General features: G+C 43.9%; 1 protein-coding gene across 1 annotated transcript in view; it reads right to left on the bottom strand.

Annotated features, from left to right (window-relative positions):
* Positions 1-223, bottom strand: part of LOC141994519 (uncharacterized) — a 34,685-nt gene extending 34,462 nt beyond the window's left edge. The window contains exon 1 of the mRNA XM_074964749.1: positions 64-223. The gene's annotated coding sequence lies outside the window, so the exon portion shown is untranslated. The remainder of the gene's footprint in view (positions 1-63) is intronic.
* Between the last annotated feature and the right edge of the window lie 13,847 nt (positions 224-14,070).

The raw sequence follows: 14,070 nt of genomic DNA, 5'->3' as shown, positions 1-14,070 counted from the left end.
GGATTAGGCAGTGTAATGAAAAGCAGAATTGGAATATAAATATTACAGAGAGACAAATCCTACCTATTCTTCCTCACTGTCACAGAGGGACATGACCATGGAGACACTGTGGAGTTCCTCTCTGCAGGGTATTTGTGGCTGGGAGGAGAGCCGGACAAACCGCAGCACTTTGCCTTAGCACAGAGGTGACTGTCATTACGTCGAAAGACAAGCTGGGTGAGGTAATGTCTTTTATTGGACCAACTTCTGGTGACAGAGACAAGCTTGGTCCAATAAAAGATATTACCTCACCCACCTCGTCTCTCTAATATCCTAGGACCGACATGGCTACAACTATACTGCATGTCACTATGTAGCGCCATTAAGCCACCTCCAGCAGTGATCCTGAGCTCCTTGTCTGGTTGTGCTTTGCAAACAGGATTTGGATTTAAAGGCAGATGAATACCAAAGTGTTATACGTTCTCTGCTGAATGGCATTGAAGTTTTCCAATTACTGATGCAAACATTTTTCAAAAAAACCAAAAACAAAACACACACCAAAGGAAAACCAGGCTCATCAGACAATGAATATTCCCTTAATAGAGCATATTCAGCCATTCAAATCCAACTGCAAAAGTACACAAATCCACTGTCTAAACTGAATTAACCAGATCCTGTCACTACATTTTATCCTTGAACTATCCATGTCACGTTTTATTTATGGGCACAAAAAGTCAAAGGCCAGTTTCTTCACTCAAACTGACAATCTGATCAGATGATAGATCAGCTGATGCATTTTGAAAACTAGAGTTATTTGTTCAAATTTTAAATAAATCCATGTAGATTGTATTTAATCCCTTTTATGTTGGCTTTCCATGAATAGTCTATTGAACAAGCCTTACTATCATGATTAGCAAATGCTGTGAAAAGAAAATTTTAAAAACCTCAAAGGTTAGAACGTGCACTGAAAGCAAATTTTAAACTGCCTAATCTGCAACAGTGAACTGCAAAATTTAAAATCCATATTGCTGCTGGTGAATTACATCAGTTTTTCATCAGGAAACAGAAATTCTTCCATACAAATTAGGTAATTAATAGCCTGAGTTGCAGATTTTGAATATTCACAGTCAACTGCTCATGAACGATCTACAGACCAAGAATTAGTTGGTAAGAGCATTTGTAAATAGTTCAAAATAAATGAGTAAAAATAAGAAGTTTGCAATTTATTCATGGGGAGTTCATGAATGAAGAAAGAGCTGGAGCAGCGCAAAAGGGACTTAGGAGAGACAGGGATGCGTCTCTGAATATTTTAAAAAAAGTTTTGTTTTGTTTTTTTTTTAAAAGTGTGTTAATGGGTCAATTCCTCTTCCTTCTGTCCGGGCTCCATACTTATTTTTTGCACATGCACACACGTGTCTTTTTGTATTCAGCGTGATTCCTAAAGTCTGTACTAAGACCAGGCAGGAGAATATTGACTTTTGAACGAGAGACTCATGTAGCACAACTTTTGTTCAAAGTTTAGAAAAATTCAACACACTTTGAGGGCCCAGTGCTGCTCCCATTGAAATCAGTGGCGAAGACCCATTTTCAGCAAAGCTCTTTAGCACGTGCCTAACTGTAAGCATGTGAAGAAGTCCATCCCTACTCAGTAGCGCTCTTAAAGACATGCTTAAATATAAACACATTAATAGTCCCATTGACTTCAAGGTGCTTAAAGTTATGTGTTTTGCCCATGGGCAGCGGGTAAACCGCTGGCTCGGGGAGGCTAGTCCCCAAGTCCCACCCCTTCTGCCCGAGGCCCCGCCCCATCCGTGTGCCCACAAGAGACCAGAGGCCCCTCACTGTGGCCCCTAGCCCATGCCCCAGGCTAGCACCCCCAGCCCCTGCCTGCCATCCCTGGAGTGCTGGGAGGCTGGGCAGCACGGCCCCAGCTGTGGCCATGATGGCACAGGGGAATAACTGCCTGCAGAGCAGGAAGCAGGAAAGGACTGGGGGTGGAGCCACACCTGGCTGTTTGGGGAGGCTCAGCCTCCCCCAGCCTATGATACCCGCCGCCCATGGTGTTGCTGAATTGGGACCAAATTGCATAGGATATCAATGGGGTGAGGGACAGGATTGTGCTCAGAGAGGAAAAGTAAAGGGCAAAAGAATCTGAATATCACCCCCAGTAACCATTTCAGGGAAGAAGGCATCTCATTCATGCTGCTCACTTTCACTTGCAATTTCACTTTTAAAAGCCAGCATTTAGTCTACACCAGTAGTTCTCAAATTTATTTGATTGCACCGCCTTCTTTATGGCTGTAGTCATTTATGCCCCGTCGCCCCACAAGTACACGTACCACCGCCCAGCTCTGAAGGCAGAGCAGAGGCTGCTGGCCGGGCACCCAGCTCTGAAGGCAGTGCCACACCAGCAGCAGTGCAGAAGTAAGGGTGGCAATGTGAAAAGTGATATTCGTCAATATCACTTTTCACAGCAGACTTAGCACCCCATTGCCACCCTTACTCTGTGCTGCTGCCGCCTCCCTGGGGCTGACAACCAGAGCCCCACCACCACCTCTGATTTGGAGGCGGTTGAAGGAAATCCCGAGCCAGGGCTGCCTCCTGGTGAGGGATTTGGGGGGTGGGAGGAGAGGCCAAGACTGGGCAGCAGCCAGGGCTCCGCCTGTTCCTTTTATCCTCTCCCCCTGCCTCCCATGTGGGCATGGCCCTTTTGCAAGAGCCCCAGCTCCCTGGGGCTGACAGCTGGAGCTTTTATTTATTTATTTTAAAGAAAAAGCACACAGTTCACACCTCCCTTAACACATTCCTGCACCTCATTTGTGAACCGCTGGTCTATACTTCATCCATAGAGATGGGTCATACTCCTCAAAAGGTGAGATGATCAGAATCAAATGACAAGTGCCAGACATATCAGAGGTAACCTAGGACAACCCTGGCCCCACCCCTGTGTTTGGAAAGCCCTCTCCCCTGTTCTATTATTGTTCCCCGTTTCTGGGAAAACCTAATTAAGTGTGAGCTGTTGAGATAAGAGCTGCTCTGATAAGAGCTTTCTCAAGGGTATTTTGTGTTGAAATATATGGACTAGCAGGTGAACTGCAAACATTTAGAGGGAAATAACTCTACCAAGAAATGTATTCCAGCAAGAGAGAAATTAGAATGATTTATGAAGGTCACCAGAGCCCTTAAATTCATTCCATTTAAGTTACAGTGGCCCATGTGCCTTTTTCATAATAAGTGAATCCAACATTGTTTTGAGGAAATAATTGACCACTGTCAGGTTACACGAAGCATGGGTAAGATTTTCAAAAATGTGTGCCTAAGGTCAGCCTCCTCCTAAGGTCCTAAATAAGTGATTGGTTTTTCAAAAGCGCTAAGAACACAACTGCTCCTACAGATTCACAGAGCTGATAAAGCTGAAAGTTACTGGAAATAAAAAGGCTCCCAGAACCTCATTTTAAGGGTCAGGAAACAACCTGGGGAGCAAGGTGGAAACTTCTGTTGCTTTTGATTATGTTATGTCAACCATTCTGCCATGAGAAAAGGAGGAGAGCTCTTCTTTTTTGGTTTCTCTGTATGTAAATTACACTAATTCATAAAATACAAGTTACATGTGTAACATCTGCTCCATTTAACACTATATTTAAATGCACAACACGTAATTTATGAAGTGATTGGAATTTATATATTTTCAATGCATGTTGCTCCTATCTTTGACATATGAAATGATGGCAGCTAATTAATATAATAATTTCTGGCCTCTCAGAAGTTGGCTGGGCATTCTACAAGAACAAGTAAAGACACAGCCCAGCTCCTAGCTTAGCATGCTTGGTACATCTCAGTGCAGGGGTGTTGTAGCCCTGATCCTGAAGCTATAGTGGTGCTTGGTTGGGCCCCAGGGTAAATGAGGGCAATTTCTCTGATTTATACCAGCTATCCAAGGGACTCTTTGAGCAACTGGGGACAGCCAGGGTGTAAGTAGTCCTATTTAAGTCAAATTAATCTTATTTTTAGCCATTTGCAGGATTGGGCTCTAAATTCAGACATGACATGACACCTCAAGTGAGAGCAATAAACTGCAAAGAAAAAGAGGAAAGATAGGATAGGTGGGTTCTATGTGGCTTTTCTTGAGCAAGAGTAAATGCTTGCATGGAAAATATGATACATAGCATTTACAAGCAATATGAATTAGAATGCAAAGCAGTGATGAACTAGACATGTATACAAGAGTGAGAAAGTAGCTTTAGTTTTCCACTCACTATTTCAGGGAGTTGGCTTGTATGTTGGTAAATCTCCTCTGGGGAAGTTACAGTAAAAGTTCTTGGTTGCAGAAGTGGAGGGCAATGTCAGGGAAAAACCACATGCAAGTCAGGCAAATCTCCTGTGGCGGCTGAAAAAGCCGTGGGAGTCCAAGGGACAGGGAAGCCAGAGGCTGCAGCAGCTAAAATGAGTTACAAGGAGAGTGCCCAGATGGAGGAAGATGATGATCAGAAGAAGAGTCAGAATGGGGTCTCAAGGGTCCAGGAGCTGCATGGATCAGATACCCACCCATTTACTCAATCACAGAGGGTTTTGTAATTTACTGAGCCCTATCTGCCACCCACCACTTTGTGTGCTGCCTCCTTGCTGCAGCTAGTAACCCAACTCAGGTGAGAGGAGTCTCAGAGGCTTAGATGCTTTGTTTTGCTCCTCACTGGATATTTTGCAAATGTGCCCAGAGGCTGAACAACTACATATGAAGCTGCTTTTATCCTTTTAGTTAATATTTACATAGCAAACAAGAAGTTTTTACAAATTGGTTTATACACAAGTATATATGGGACAGTGGGTATGATGTAAAACCTAACGAAGGATAGGAATGGAAGAAGGAAAGAAGATTAATTTTTCAGAGCTATCTGGGACAGGCATCAAGATCTGCCTCTGTAAAACACTACATTTATGGCACCAATGTAAATATTTGGAGTAATAAATATTAAATAATTTCATTTACTCGGTGTGAACACTCTTCTCTTTTGTATTGATTCACAAAGGGGCCTGATTTTCAGAACTGACCTGTTTTAGTAAGATATATTAGCAGTTAGACATCTGACTCTGAGTGTGCACTCCGAACTCAGTTGGATATGTGGCTACTAGTATATGCACCTGCAATTCATCGCAGATTCAGATGACACAATTATATGTGGGCATAACCCTAATATTATTTAATAAAAAAGCTACTTGAGCAGTTTGCTCATCTAAGAACTGGCTAGTTATTCTTGTCTGTATTTTTTCCCCATAGTTTTGAATGACATGAAGTTTAGCAAAGGTGGTGACATGTAATATTTATGCCCTGGGAAAAAATCCCATGTGTAGAAGATTATAGGTTATAAATGGATAAATAACTGTGGGCCACAAACAACATCAAAATGAAGTAAGCAAAACCCAAAAGAATGATTATGTAGATCAAATCCAGTAGAAGTGAATATTCTTAATGCATTGTCTCTAATCACTTGCACTAATGAACAAGAGGATTCAGGTTTTATAGTTAGCAAATTCTGCCCCAAGTCCCAGTCTCCTCATGCGGAGACTGAAAATAGACAAATCCATCATATTTATGGTTTTTCTTCCCATATTTGTGCCTAACCTAACCACTCTCCTCCTCTCTGGCTTTAAACGTTACTCAGATTGCAATGATGCTTAAAAGAAGTTGTTTTCAGTTTTTGACCGGATTCCATGCAAATCTGCACCAGATGGAGAACTGCCTTTCATCATTCCAAGTTTTTTGAATATTTTATGGCAGGAAAGTTACATTTCCCTAATATTCTTGAGTTTTTATATCAACAATTAAAAAGCCCTTCCCTGCAACTACTGCCTATTTGTTAGGATTAGACATCTTAGAACTACCGGTCACAACATACGATGAATAAACTTCCAAGTGAGCTAATAGTATGTTATGGTTACCTTCTGGACCATTGACCTGTAGCTTTGCTCACATTGAATTGTTCTGTTGTAATGTGTGCTGGAGAGTAACCTCGTGAAAATTACAAGTTGGGAGAGAGAAGGGTAAAAGGAGGGTGAAAGAGGTAATTAAAAGCAAAAGATGTTTACTTGTGGGTTGCCAGCCCAGAGGTTTGACCACAGCAAAAAGGAGGCCTGTACTTGGCATGCAATCAAGGCACTCTCAGTCCTGGGCTTGTGGAGCTTATACACTATGAGGATGACCTGCTTTGGGTGTTTGACAAGGTTGTTAGCTACATTCTCTTTCAGGACTCCCAGTTGATCACTATTCCAGGAAGCAGCACTAACATCTCAGGACCTGCCTCCAGGAGGAAAGAAACCATAGAAATAGCCCATGGCAGCCTTAGGTCCATGCCACATCTGAGGTCACAACTTTTCCAGGGGCTCTGCTTAAATAGCCAGCCCACATGTGCACCATCCTCAACTCCGCCTTGTTGTCTTATTTGACTCTCTGGTGCCAGCAGACTGTGGCAGAAACTGAATTTCTTACTTGTTCTCCCCCACTTCCTGCTTGGAAAGATATGCAGGAGCTCTGCCTTTTGCCTTCCCAGTCCATAGAAGGGAGTCACCAGATACCACAGAATCTCACAAATGTGTTAGCACATGCCGAGAGGGTTGCAGGCAGCCGCGAGGCAGCTAGCTGGGTGTTGGTGGGATCAGTGGCATCATGGGGATGCAGAGGTGGGGAGTAAGCAGGATGGGCCCACACACACACACGCTGCTTTGCATAGGGCTGATGTTATATTACATACACCAGTCCTGTACTGTGTACAAAGGAGGGCTAACAAAAGGAAAATTAATGAAACATTGCCACTTGAATATGAAAGCCCTGCATTTCAGAGTATCTTGCTGTTGAGTAAACATTGCTGTGAACTAGTGGCTGACAGGCAACCCCACTCACTTGCAAACGACTCCCGCCAAGAAAATGACAAACATTAATCAATTAAAAAAAGGATTGTAATTAATAATTTCCCTACACAAGATGTAGTGGCTTCCCCTCCCCACTCCAAATACCCATAAACCCAGATTTTTAGACTTGTCTAGGCATAACCACAGTCACTATGTGTGCAAATTATGCCGGCAGCCTCAGTAACGGCACACACAAGTGATCAATTAGACACAGAACCGACCATTTGTGAATATTAAGTACACATAGATCTAAAAATCTGGGCCATTATTTCAAGCTGTTATACAGGAAAGGAATGAGTACTGAGGAACAAAGCTGATTGCCTTTGCTTTCTAGCCTTTCTTACTTTCCAGAAAAAAACAACCCACCCAAACCAAAAATCATACATAGTAATGCTTTTACCATGCATATCAATGGGGATGCAGATTCAGGGCGTGATTCTCCACTGCCTTGCACTATGCAAGTGCAATGTGCAATATGCAGTCCAATGTGGGGGTAGAACACTACCATTCTGATAGGCCATATTTTACTCCGACTTTCCACTCTCACTTTGCCTTTCACTGGTGTAAATGACAGCACAAGGTGCAGAACAACAGCGAATGAGGTGTGTCCATTTTCAAAATCTAAATGTTCTATAATTAATATTTGCATTCATTCTTTTGTTCCTGCCAATAACCACTCAAGCTATCTTGTCTCCAATCTAAAGTTAGAAGAATCACCTCTCTCCCATGAGCACTGCTGAAAGTAAAACTCAAAAAGTTTGGAAACTGTTCCCAGAAGCATCCAAACTTGTGTAACCCCTTGGGGTTTAAAGAGCATGGCCCCTTTAAATCTTTTTCCTATTGGGGCGGGGGAGCAGTGAGAGAAAGGAGGGAAACTTGGGGGTGTGGCTCTGGAGCAGGGGGAGAGAAGGGCTGCAGCAGGGAGGCCCTGGACAAAGTGAAGGAGAGAGAACCTGCCTGAAGCCTGGGAAGGACAGGGCGGCCGATCAGGGAAACCCCAGGACAGGAGCCAGGAGGAGCATTGTGCCAGGGAGGAATTGCCCGAGAAGGACAGGCCGGAGCTGGACCCAGCATCACTGCTGCCCAGAGCTGCATAGGGCTGTGAGTACTGGGACTTGTGACTCTGCATTGGGAATAAGGAGGGAGGCTGCTAGTTAGTTAAGTGGGGAGGTTGTCGCTCTGTGTGGCTTTGCAGAGAGTGGAAGAAGAGGGCACCAGAGGGGTTGTTGGGGAAAGTTCACTGGTGCCGAAGATGACCAAGAGCACCCAAGACTCACCACTGGACTGGAACTTTGCTCAGGACTCCTGAACTTGTGTGCAGACACATTGCTCAGTGTCTGCCCTTTCAGACTGTGCTACCACTGTGCCTCTGGGGCCTTGGTTTGAATGCAACCCTGTTCTATGGCTCCCCCTACATTTCCCCTTGTTTTTTTCTCCTCTCATCCCTTTGTAAATAAATATCTCCCTTTGTTATATCCACTGTACTTTTCCTGTGGGTGTGTGTGTTCACTCTGGGGGGTTTGGAACAGGTGCCCCTGGGGTGGAAGGAATTTTTCCTGCTGCATTCCTGCGTGCCATGCACCGTGTCTTGGCCAGAGCTGCCTGCAGAGCAGACTACATCGTGGCCACGAGGGCGCTAAAGTTACACTTGACTGAAAATAAGGTGGGAAATCTTCCCGAAACAGAGTCTCATGAAATTTCCAGCGCTGCTTGGATTCAGCTGGGCTAGAAATGCTGCAGAAATAGCCTAACGTGAACTATTTTGGCATTTTTATGTTTCGTCCTGGCCAATACTAGGAAGCGTGGATATACACAGCATTTTTTTTTAATTACTGTACTTACTTGGATTCAGCTCAAGGGATTAATGAAGGGACACGCGTATTACTTTATCAGAACCTGTTAACCAATCCCAAATCAACACCAATCCCCGTTCACAAGTCAGCCAGCAGACCAAATATCAAAAAAATATAGACCACAGCCCCTGCCCCTAAAGCTGAAAGTGACACTGAAGCAGTACATACAGCTTTGGCTTCTCTAACGGTCTGAGAATTATTCTTTTCTTAAAAGTTAATGTTGTCCCACTCAGCAAAGGGCTGCCCGACCTTTGCTCTATTTGTTTAATGAAAAGAGGAATTCAGTCTAGACCTGTGCTGAACATCCGCTTTTTAAGAGAGATGTCTTGGAACTCTTTTGAACTAGTCAATTAAGTTCTGATTTACAAAAGGTTGGAAATTGTGCACAGATACTTTTGTACATTCCTGACATGTGTGCATACAACTACTAGTTTCTTGCACAAAAATCCTGATTTACACAGTACAGGGTGTACGTGCACTCAACTCTCTCTCTGAAGGAGCTTTGAGCCTGGTTCTCTCTTGCCACCGCTATGCTGCTTTACTAGTATGAGCTGCTGCAAATGTTTCCTAACACTGGAAAAAAAAAAAAAATCTGCCATGAAGCGAGCTGTAGCTCACTTCAGCTCACGCTCAAATAAATTGGTTAGTCTCTAAGGTGCCACAAGTACTCCTGTTCTTTTTGCGGATACAGACTAACACGGCTGCTACTCTGAAACCTGCTGCAGCTTAGCGTCCTTGTATGACTGAAGAATTGTAGGACCTGTTTTAGATTATGTCATCATATATATACACATACCCCAGCACAGGGCAGGGGTTTAGATGCTATCCCTGTGCTTTAAGAAGAAAAACTACTTCCACCAAACAGCCATTAATTTGCCATGCATGAAAGCCAGTGTCTCAAGAGCCTGGACAGACCAGAGCTGGATGCTGCAGGGAGCAATAAGAGACTATCTATAAAAAGAAGAATGGTTTCCTCATTTTTCGTTGTTAGAGTTTTTGCCTCTGCCCTGTGAAAAAGGAACCAAGGAAAGGGACACTTGTCCAATTTAAGCCTTTCTTAGAGGGTTTCACAACAACACATTCCTTTAAACTCTTCAAGGGTTGGCATTACATTGTTTGTTGTGTTGACATGAATCAAGGCAAGTATCTGACATCTCCAGCTGACTTGTCCCAAGAGTGCCGGGAGCTAGGATATTAAAAGGAATGGAGGAGTTTCTGAAACTGGCTCTTCATCATGTCATCAGGAGAGAGTCAGAGGTAGCTAGAACATCGAACAAACATTTCATGGAGAGTGTGACTGTGTCTCCCATTGTATTATGAGGAACATGATATCAGCAAAAGAGAATTATGAAAGAATGATTGTCTTTGTTTCATCTGCCATGTGTGAGGTCAGTAGTGCAGTTTCCACAGCAAACTAGTATGCTTGAGTGGTATGGACATGGAGTTATAGCTGGATTCTTGTGCAGCAAAAACAGCAACAAAGTAAAATAATTGACTTATTTTGTGTCTTCTGATCACAAAGGGGAAGTCATCAGTGCAGAAATGGCCTCCTGCTGCAAACCTTACTCACGTGAGTAGCTCTGCTAGCAGCAATAGGACAGCTTCCCTGAGAAAGAGCTACAGGATCGGGCCCTATGCTCACACTCTCCTTTCCATGGGTGTCCAGTGTCTGAAAACAGCAGCACTGGTGTGGTGCTGCAGCAGGTGGCATGGACCACAGAGAGCCCATGGCACTCAGCGTCCCCTTGCAGGGCATGGAGCTGTGCTTTGCAGCTCAGAAACAGCCTGAGGGAAGCACTGGAAAAGACAAGTATTGCATAGAAATAGAGGCCTGTGAATTCAGGTATCACAGGAATCCAAACACACACAGATGTTTGCATTTGCTTTTTTCATTTATTTGTGAGGAAACCATTTAGGGGGCCAAAATACAATGAGATCTGCTCTTTTCATGTGATAGCCATTTCCAGGCACTAAAACAAGAAGAGACCACATCAGCCATTTTCTTTCAAGCCCATGAAAATCTTCCTGAGGCACTGGAGAAAAGCACATGGAAAACAAATGCAAATAGTACCCCTAGAACCCACACACAGCCCTCCAGAAATCAAAACAGAAATATTTGCTCCAACGTACACCCACGACAAACGCCTCTGCTGATGTAAATCTGCATAACTCCTCCGAAGTCCATGGAGCTATGTACTGACACCAGTTGAGGATCTGGCCTACTGAGTCTTTGGCTATATCTACCTTTGGAGCTAGGGGTGCGATTCACAGCTTGCGTAGACATACGAGTTCTCATGGAGCTAACACTAAAAACAGTAGTGTAGCGGTGGTAGCAAGGGCAGCAGCAGCATGGGCTAGCTGCCCCAAGTACAAACTCACCTAGAGCCTGTGGGTATGTACTTGGGATGGGTAGTCTGGGCTGCTGCTCGCAACTGCCCATCCCATACTATTTTTTAGGGCTTGTCTACATGGCTGGTTAGTATGCAGCAAGGTGGGGTGGCAATGTACGGTGCACTAGTGTGCTGCCATTAAAAGTTCCATAGTGCACAGTACATCAAAGCCCACTATAGAACTTTTAGTGTGCAGTTGCAGAGTCCACACAGTCAGTCAGTGTGCAGCAGGCTGTTTACTGTGCATTCACACCCTGGCTTGCAGCCCACGAACTAGCCCTTTATTTTAAAATCACCATCACGTATTGTAGATAAAGAAGTAAACTGGCCTAATATTTTTAGTTTATTTGTATGTATGGGTTCTTCTATTCATAATACATAGCTTAGGCTTCTCTTTGAGTAGATAGAAGAACATCAACAGAACATAGAAAGGAGCTCTCACTTCAGTATGTGGCCTAAATTCCTCTAATCTAAGAGCATTGCAGAAACATAGCCCAATAGCATGAGAAAATTAAAAAAGGGAAGTAGGATTAATTTCAGTAAAACACTTTTGGGATCTCAATTTCATGATTCAGCCTGTCTGTTGAAAATACAAGTAAACACTTGCAATATGCTTAATACAGGCCAATTTTGGATCTAGTGCAGCCCTGCAAAAATTCTACTTGTCCACTTGTGCAGGGTGAATAATTTTTTTGATAAGAACAAAAAAACATCATCTATCATCACAACAAAGGGTAGTTGAGTAGATATTGTGTCTAGTCTGGTAAATTTTCGTGATGGTTTTGAGTCTGATTTAATGAGCGAAAGATGAGTGGTATGAAGACAGCCCAACACCACTAAGATAACATTTTGCATAGAGTCTGAATGTTACTGCTATTTCTTACAGAGGTAAATAGTTAAGGTTTGCTATTTCAGACTGATTGCTACAGAATCTTCCATTAAACAGTTGGAAGTTTGTGTCTGGATGATAAATATGCTGTATCATAGTCTGCTATGCTACACATTAAAAAAAGAAGACAGTGCTCCTTTCATGAGCACAGTGTAACAAAAATGTCTTGAAGTCTCGGATTCCTAAGCAGATGTTGGCAAAGCCCCCAATGTCTTCATTTTACAGTCAGGTGGTAACGACAGAGTAAAGCACCACTGTCACGCCAACTTTCTTCTATGACAAAGGACATAACTCCCCCCCTCCCTACCCCTGCAAGCATACACCTGCCTCAGCCATGTGATAAAAGCACATAGCAGAGCATGGCATAGAATCTTCTGGTATCTTCTTAGGCGAACCTGCTAAATGGCCCTTCTCACATCTTCCAGGGACATCCCTTTGTTCCTCTCCTGGGAGGCCTACCTTAGGACAGTGAAGTCTCCTTCATTTCCTCTTTGGGATGGGTGAACTGAATAAATTCCTAAACAGCAGCAGGCTGTATTCAGCATTCTCTTTGGAAAGGCCTTTCCACCTGAAGGTAACACTCACAACATTGTTACTCCACCCTTTTATTACCCAAGCCCCCAAGGACAACCCCCCAGTTCTCTGAAACAAATCAGCCTTTAGAAACCTTCAAAACAAAGTTAATGATATTAAAAACAAAAAACCACCCCCCAAACCAACACCCCCCAGCCAATCCCTACTCCAAGCAGGGAGAAATTCTAGACTTGCTAGGGACTTCACTATTGATTTTACATGGAAGGCACTCAGATATCATGGTGATAGGTGGCAGTACAGAACCCTAAAATAGATTATCAGTTGATATATAGCCATTAAAGTTTCTGGTGATGGTCATCCATCCTCTCGTTCTGCTATGATCAGGCAGGCCAACCTAGCATTCCTAGCTGGACATTCTTCCTTTCCTCAAGCCTCCAAGAGGATGGGGAGAGGAAAGTCCCACCTTTCCACCTCACAGCTCCCTTCACCAAGCAACAGCCTTAGCTTTTTAGGGTGGACCTGAAAAACAATACCCCTGTTGTGTAATGTACCCACAAGTCCACATGACTGCACCATGATGCACAGAGCCAACCTGAGGACTTTGGGGAGGGTCAGTGAAATGATTCCTTGGAGTTTGCGCCAAAAGTAATGGATTCATTTTATATCCAGTGTGCTTGTTGGGAGGAGAGGGGCAAGTGCGAGGAAGTGACATCACGTTTCTTGCTGCAGGAGAAATGGAACACGGCTACTTGTGCTGGGTGGTGCTGCCAGATTTTAAAGTGTTGCAAAGGACAATTGTTCCAATAAACTGGTGTTGTGTGGGCTGCTAAACTCTCTCCCCCCCCTTGTCCGTATGGGTTGTTGTGTGCATTCTTGTGATATTTCTGTCACACTTTACAGACAATCATTAGGGATAATACCCTATGTGGGAGGTGAGTGGTGGTTATTAGCCTCATTTTTTGATGAGGAAACAAAGACAGAAGGGTTAAGTGACTTGACTAACGTCACAGAGGTTAGTTTCAGAGCTTGGATTAGAAAGTATTAGTCCTTGTTAATCAGTCCAGTGTCTAGTCCACACTGCTTTGCATGTCACTGGGCTACCCTCCTTGTACAGGTCCTGTAAGGGAACACTAGGGGCAGCCAGCCTCAGGGGCAATAAGCGTTGTGTTATTGCTTTTGAGTTTCCAACCAGGAAGGAAGGATGGATGGATGCTAAACTCAGAAGACCTGCTAAGCCTATGAGGTTCCCTCCCATGTCAATATAAAAATTGTCCAAGCCTTCTAGGGTTTGCAGGCAAGCCACTCAGTCTACATGGAAACCCCTGTTTGATTGGCTACCTTTCCCTATTCCCCCTACTTCCTGGGCCAAAGGAGCCAGTCAGTATGTTGACGAGCAGCTTGTGCCCCCAAAATGAAGGATTCTGGGTGGACTCCTCCTGAAGGTCGAAACAACAGACTGGACTTCTACATAGAGTGCTTCCGCCGACGTGCACTGGCTGAAATTGTGGAAAAGCAGCATCAC

Source organism: Natator depressus, chromosome 10 (assembly GCF_965152275.1).
Source record: "Natator depressus isolate rNatDep1 chromosome 10, rNatDep2.hap1, whole genome shotgun sequence".
Classification (NCBI taxonomy): domain Eukaryota; kingdom Metazoa; phylum Chordata; order Testudines; family Cheloniidae; genus Natator; species Natator depressus.
Note: the sequence above shows the minus strand (reverse complement) of the source record. Positions and strands in the feature narration are given on the sequence as shown.